This window comes from Phaethon aethereus (genome assembly GCF_964289735.1).
Source record: "Phaethon aethereus genome assembly, chromosome: 1".
Classification (NCBI taxonomy): Eukaryota; Metazoa; Chordata; class Aves; order Phaethontiformes; family Phaethontidae; genus Phaethon; species Phaethon aethereus.
In genome coordinates this window covers 99,670,803-99,677,887 of record NC_138575.1, presented here as the reverse complement: position 1 = coordinate 99,677,887, position 7,085 = coordinate 99,670,803, and positions in this window count along the sequence as shown.

The following is a 7,085-nucleotide window of genomic DNA, read 5'->3' as shown; positions in this document are numbered from 1 at the left end:
TGTTAACTCTGTATTTTCACTTAATACAACCAGAATCTATCTCCTCCATAAATCTGCACTTTCCTTTTCAAGGAAGCAAAGACAGGCATTTTGCTTTTAGAGCTTTCATATTGACCAATCTTAAAAATAGTGCAATTTCTATAGAGCAAGTCTTGTCTGACCAACCCAGTGGCCTTCTATGATGGAGTGACCACATCAGTTGACAAGGGAAGAGCTATGGATGCCATCTGTCTGGACTTCTGTAAGGCTTTTGACACGGTCCCCCACAATATCCTTCTCTCTAAATTGGAGAGAGATGAATTTGATGTGTGGACTGTTTGGTGGATGAGGAATTGGTTGGATGGTCACATCCGGAGGGCAGTGGTCAATGGCTGAACGCCCAGGTGGAGGTGGTGACGAGCGGTGTCCCTCAGCGGTCCGCACTGGGACCAGCACTCTTTAATACCCACTCTTTAATACCTTTGTCAATGACAGAGACAGCGCGATCGCGTGCACCCTCCGCCGGGTTGCAGCCGACGCTGAGCTGAGCGCTGCGGCTGACATGCCTGCGGGACAGGATGCCTTCCAGAGGGACCTGGGCAAGCTCGAGTCGAGAAGTGGGCCCGTGTGAACCTCGTGAGGTTCAACAAGGCCACGGGCAGGGTCCCGCTCCTGGGTCAGGGCAAGCCCCACTATCAGTACAGGCTGGGGGATGTGAGGGGATTGAGAGCAGCCCTGCCCAGAAGGACTGGGGTGGGGGTAAAGGTGGACAAAAAGCTGGACATGAGCTGGCAACGTGGGCTTGCAGCCCAGAAGGCCAACCATCTCCTGGGCTGCTTCAGAAGGAGCATGACCAGCAGGTTGATGGAGGTGTTTCTGCATCCTGCGTCCGGCTCTGGAGCCCTCAGCACAGACAAGACATGGAGCCCTCAGCACAGACAAGACATGGACCTGTTGGGGCGGGTCCAGAGGAGGGCCACAAAACTGATCAGAGGGTTGGAACCCCTCTGCTATGAGGACAGGCTGAGAGAGTTGGGCTTGTTCCGCCTGGTAAAAGAGAAGGCGCCGGGGAGACCTTCCTGCAGCCTTCCAGTACTTCCCCGGGGCTTCTAAGAAAGACGGGGACAGGCTTTTTAGCCGGGCCTGTGGTGACAGGACAAGGGCTAATGGTTGCAAATTAAAAGAGGGTGGATTTCTACTAGATAGACGGAAGAAACGTTCCACAATGAGGGTGGTGAGACACTGGCACAGGTTGCCCAGAGGGGTGGGGAGATGCCCCATCCCCGGAAACATTCCAGGTCAGGTTGGACGGGGCTCAGAGCAACCTGAGCTCATTGAAGATGTCCCTGCTCATTGCAGGGGGGTTGGACTAGATGACCTTAGAAGGTCCCTTCCAACCCAAACTATTCTATGATTCTATGATTTAGCTGAAAACCAGAATGAAGAGGGAAGGAGGAGATGCATCCATTCAGCACTGCAGGGTGAGACTGGCTGTGAGCATCAGATGCGATGCACAGATACTTGCTGGCAGCAACCACAAGCAGAACTTTCTTATGGTCCAAAAATCCTTCCTGTGCTTTGCTAGAAAAGAGCATTCAATTTTCTGTTCCCTTCCCCAAAACCTCAACCCCTTTCCATCTCCACAAAACTCTGTAATTTTGTTCAGTTACAAATCAGTACCAAACCCTGCAATGATGAACATTAATTGTGATGGCCAGAGGGAACAAATATGCATTAATAATGCAATTTTATTTTCCACAGACTAAACCCACAAATTATCTAGGGTCTTGTCACTTGAGACCATTCAAATGCTCCACTGTAAGCATGTGTTTTAGTGGCTGCAAAAATGAATGCCTAAGCAAGCAGGAAAAACATCCTACTATCAACTTTTTTTAAAATTCTGTATCAAGGTCAGTAGGTTGTTGTATTTTTCCACGTTGCTGGAGCATTCACACATGAATCGCATTCAGCAGTGAGGATGGCCTGGCTAAAACTTTACTCTCTATTTTTCCCCATGGATTATATAGCCATATTTATGCCTTGTGTAGATTTACTGAAAGAGCTCAGCTATTCCCTTGTGCCTTGGTGCAGAGTACAAGCCAATGTCACGGGCAGCCCAGACAATCTAGCAGCTCAAATCCCATTCCCACACCCCTAGCCCTCCTATTTTCAAGTACGTGGTAAAAAGATTAGCTGTGCGGATCAGGCTGATGCTATTTAAGCACTAAGAGGCATATGGTTTCTGCTCTTAGCCAATTCCAAACACACAAGTATGTTTTATTTCAATTTTAACACGTGGCTCTTGGGCTGCCTTATATAGAATATAAAGCCAGAACAATGAGCTTCTTTTAAAAGTGCTTTAAAGCAGCTGAAAACAAGTTGATACCATCAAGTGCTACAGGGAGCTTAGCCTCCTTCTCCTTACCACGTGGAATATGCTGATAACACATTACTCAACAGGGCGCATTGCTACTGTTAAAAAGCTTTTGGTTAATGTTTTCAAAATCTTCCATTGCAGTCCAATATCTACTGTGCCATGTAAATTCCAAATCCTTACATGCAATTTATCAGCAGACAAAAGATCAAATAAGTTATTGAAACAGCTTCTGTGTCATCCGCGTATTTTAAAGGTCACTTTGCTACTGATGAGAAGAAAACTGCAGGATTCACTGTCACAGAGGGAAGCTAATTGCTCAACATTTCATTAAGTATACTCAGACTCTTCCAAGCTGTTCATTACCATTTTTACCCTGACTGTAATGGAATTATTTAACATTTAAAACCATCAGGCGCACTCAATCATAAAACTCTGCAGCCATCACTGCATTTAAAGCGCTGCTTCGTCAAGTGCAGTAGACCAAATAGCAAATGTAATTTCCCATTTTACAACAAGTCAGAAAAACACCATGGCCCTCACAGCACTTTTTTGCATTTCCTAAGCCCACTGCAAATACTTCAATGTCTATCATATAATATACCCTGCGTAATATTTACTTCCCCATCTTTTTCTGTCCACTGCTCATAGCCTGGGTGTCAGTTCCTATCAATATATTACCTGCTTTTCTCTCTTGCCTTTGTTTGCTCATTTCTTTAAGCCTACCCCTGGCATCTGCGAGTCACCTGTTTGACAATAGTGAGCTATTCAGTACTTTATTTACACCACATGAGGGTGTTTCAAGCCGTGTAGGATGCCAGAGGTAATTTGGAAGTCCTCCTGTTTGGAAAGGAACCAAGGGGCAAACAGATACATATATATATATATTTTTTTTCCCACTGATTAAAATCTAACAGGGGCAACCTGGTATAGGAGACTTTGAAAGGAAAGAGATGAAACATCACACACTAGAAAACAGATGGAAGAGGAGTTTTAAAGACATAATCTGATGTTCTCTGAAATCAAATAATCTTTGCTGGGGACTTGCCCGAGCTTTGTCTTGTTCTTAAGGAATCATTTAAAATATAATATGATTTTATATTATTTCCATTAAAATCTCCTTAGACAGGATTAAGTAATCATTATCCCCCCGTGGAGCTTTTTAGAAGCTTTCCTTGGCTTATTGCTCAAAGTTAATTGCAGAGTCAGGAAGAATTACCTACTAACAGAAACAATAAATAAAACAAAATTGCTCCTTCATATACTGCTTCTTCTAGAGTGTTACAGCACACAAATCTTTCTAATGCTTGCTTGCTCTGATAAGTGATGGCTTTAAATCCAACAAAGACCACATCAGGTAACTAACACCCCGTTCTGCTTAGCAGGTATAATTTCTGTACACAGCTTTTAAAAACAAACGGGTACGTTAAAATGAAGCCGGAACACTTTACAAGGCTTTCTACACAGCTGCAATGAGGAAAACATCTTCCCAAAAGAGAAAACTCTGTGGGTCCGTATTAAGATTGGCTGTTTCCCCAGGGAATCCCAGGTGGCAAAGCCTATTACCGGCAACTCTGAACTCATGAGTCCGGCTCTGGGATCACCAGGCAGCCTGTGCCCTCCCGCCTCCTTTTTAAAAACCAGACACGTGACTCAGAGCGAGGCAAAAGGTAATTCAGGAGGGTTCAGGCTTGGTGGGACAGCTGTCAGGCATGCTAGGACCAGGGCATCCTCTAAGCTCACAGCTGTCCCCTCGGCTGCCAGAGAGGTGGAAACCAGGCAGCGGCTGGGGACAGCCGCCTGCCCCACGCACCCCGCGGGCCCGGGGCTGGCAGCCTGGGAGAAGTCGCCCCCTCCGCTGAAGTCCCCAGGCCCTGCCACTGACTTCACCGGGCACATTAGTAACTGAAAACAAATACTGAAAACAAATTTCTTCCTTTTATCCTTCCCCCCCTCCCTTTTTTTCCTTTTCTTTTTTTCCCTGGACCGTTTTCTCTCTCCGCAGAAGCAGATGAAAACCACTTGTACATAAAAAGACCTTGCTGCTTAGCTTTCCGGTGCGCTGCTTTTGCGGCTGCGTAAGGCACATGTTAAAGACCGTATACGGGAGACCCAGCTAACTCCACAGTATTATATTTGTGTTACACGTGACCTCACATTCTGACTCAGGTCTGCTCTACAGGTTTCGTTGTGCCATGGATTCGCATTTAGCAACAGAATGCTCAAGCCTCCCTTAAGAAATCTTTTCTGTACCCATGTAACAAACTTTGAACATCTTCCTCTTATAGAAGAGCTTTTATCTGACAGTCTGACAATTTAAGGTTTAATCTGTGCCAAATTGTTCCAGGGTTGACAGAACCCCAATCCAAGCTGAACAATTTAAGCCCAGATACTGGGGTTGCTGGTGTCAAAAATAATGTCTTGAAAGGTTTGGTTTTTTTTTTTTCTCTATAAATTAAAGCAAGGGTCAATTTTGAACCTAATCACAATTCTTGAGTCACTATATGTTACATGCTTACCCTGGTGAGGGCCAGGACCAAACAGAAATATAAACTATTTATAGAAAATATTTTTTAATATTTATATATCTTTTTTATATTTATATGAAAAATTTAGCTGCAGAAAAAATGGAAAGATGAGGGCTGGCAGGTGGGCCGGGCCGGCGGGGAGGGGCGGGGCCAGGGCGGGCGGGGCGGGGCCGGGCGGAGGGGGCGGCCACCGGCCCCGCTCGCCGCCGGCTGCGGTGCTGCGGCGCCACCTGCTGGGCAGCAGCGGGAGAGCGGCTGCCGTGCCCACCGGTATTTCCCCACGCGGGGGCGGGGGGGGGTGGTGTGAGGAAGACCCCCCTGGGGAGGCGGGAGTCGCCTTCCATTGCTGATCCAGATTTGTGGAAGCTGCAGCAAGCATCCTTCGGGGATGGATGGGTCAGCGCCCGGGGACGAAGCGCCTGTTCGCTCTCCTGGTGGTCTGGCTCCCTTAGCAAGGTGGCGGTGGAAATAATCACGCCAAGCCTGAGCGCTTCTCAAGGCGCCTGGCAGCACCTCAGTGTCAGGGGGGACATCTCTGACCTGAAGCAACCGTGGGGCTTAAAATATCCGATGGTAAAATAACCACTCTTCCACAGGTCTGCTACAGACAGTCATCCTCATCTAATGACGAGGAAGAAAGTCCTGGTTCTCCACATCCTTTGGAATATGGCTATCCAGTTTTTTGGGGTTTTTTTTTCCGATTTCTTTTTTTAAGAGCAAAAAGCTGCCTTCTTTTGCAGTGATTCATAGTATGACAAAAGTTAAACTACTTCGCTTCTACAAACCCATCCAGACAAGAAACTCTCAAATTAATATTGAGCCTTCCATGCATGCAAAGTCTGTATAGTTCTGTAGGAAGGAGAGTGTTTTCTGTTCAGCACAGATATTCTCTTAATGATGGATTTAGAACTGCTTGCGCTATAAGGTAAATAATACAACAAAATACTTTTAAAAGGTCTGTCCAATCATTCTTTCCAGTAAGTTCTTAATTCATTGAAAGTCCTGGGAAATACAGTGCTCTGAACCCTGATACTCATCGACCAGTGTTTATCATTAAATAAAGCAAATCCCATTCCTAAATCAGAAGACCAATTTTAAGCTTGACATGATTGATTTTTAGTTGATTTGCATTAATTACAGAAATACCATAGTGGTAACAATACATTTTCAAACAAGCTTGGAGGGACAGTTTCTTGGCTGGCTGAAGGTAATGCAAGACCACGCTGCTGCCAAAAGCAGTGCTCCTGTTGCAGGTCTTGTGCCTTGAATTAGCTATCACACAGCTGCTGACTTGGCTGAGAACTGTGCAGCGGGCTGAGCTGATCCCACCCTCGGCACGGTCATTTGGTCATTAGTGTCAACACAGGGAAATACACAGCCCAGGCAGGATGGGGGTGAGACAGGACCATCCCTTTCTCAGGCTTAAGCCACCTGGGAAACTACCCCTGAGGTCTTGACAAATGTGAATATAGCAAATGACTGACCCTCATTAAGCCCAGAGGAGAATAAAATTATTATATTCCTTTTTTTCTTCATGTGTACCATAAATATGATTTCAGACAAGCAGACTCAAGAGTAATTATTATTTCAAAGGCACAGCACTTCCAAAAGGACTGGCATTTTCCATTATCTTTAGGGTCCTTATTCACTTCAGTCTGTAAGTCTCTGGTCCACGGGTGGCTTGTACATGAGCCCAAAGTTGACTTTCTCTTGTGACTTCACCAACGGCGGCTGAGTCTTCTTCACAAACACTTCCACCAGGCCTGCACTATGCCCTTCCATCTCACCAGCCCCTCCCTGTGATCCTGTGCTGCAATCCGGTGACGACAGATGCAGCCCACTTTCTTTCCATGTAAGGTACTGATGATTATTTTTTGTTTGGTTTCACAGTGATGGGAAATTACATATTGGGTTATATTAGTCCATATTTGTATAGTAAAAAATAATAATTGTAAGAATGGCTCATGCAGGTATCAAAAAGCTTGTGTCAAGCCAACATTTCCTGTGTAATCATGATGTCCATATGGCAGAGCTGTCGTCTCTATACACTTAGTAAAACGAAAAGTTTCAACACTCTGCAGGCAGGCTGTCTGAGTGATGTGTTAATCTGCTCCCATTGACAAGACAGCAAATTCCCAGTTCACCGAATTCAAATTAAGCACATGTAATCTCACGGTGACACGCACGACGGTGTTAACGTAATG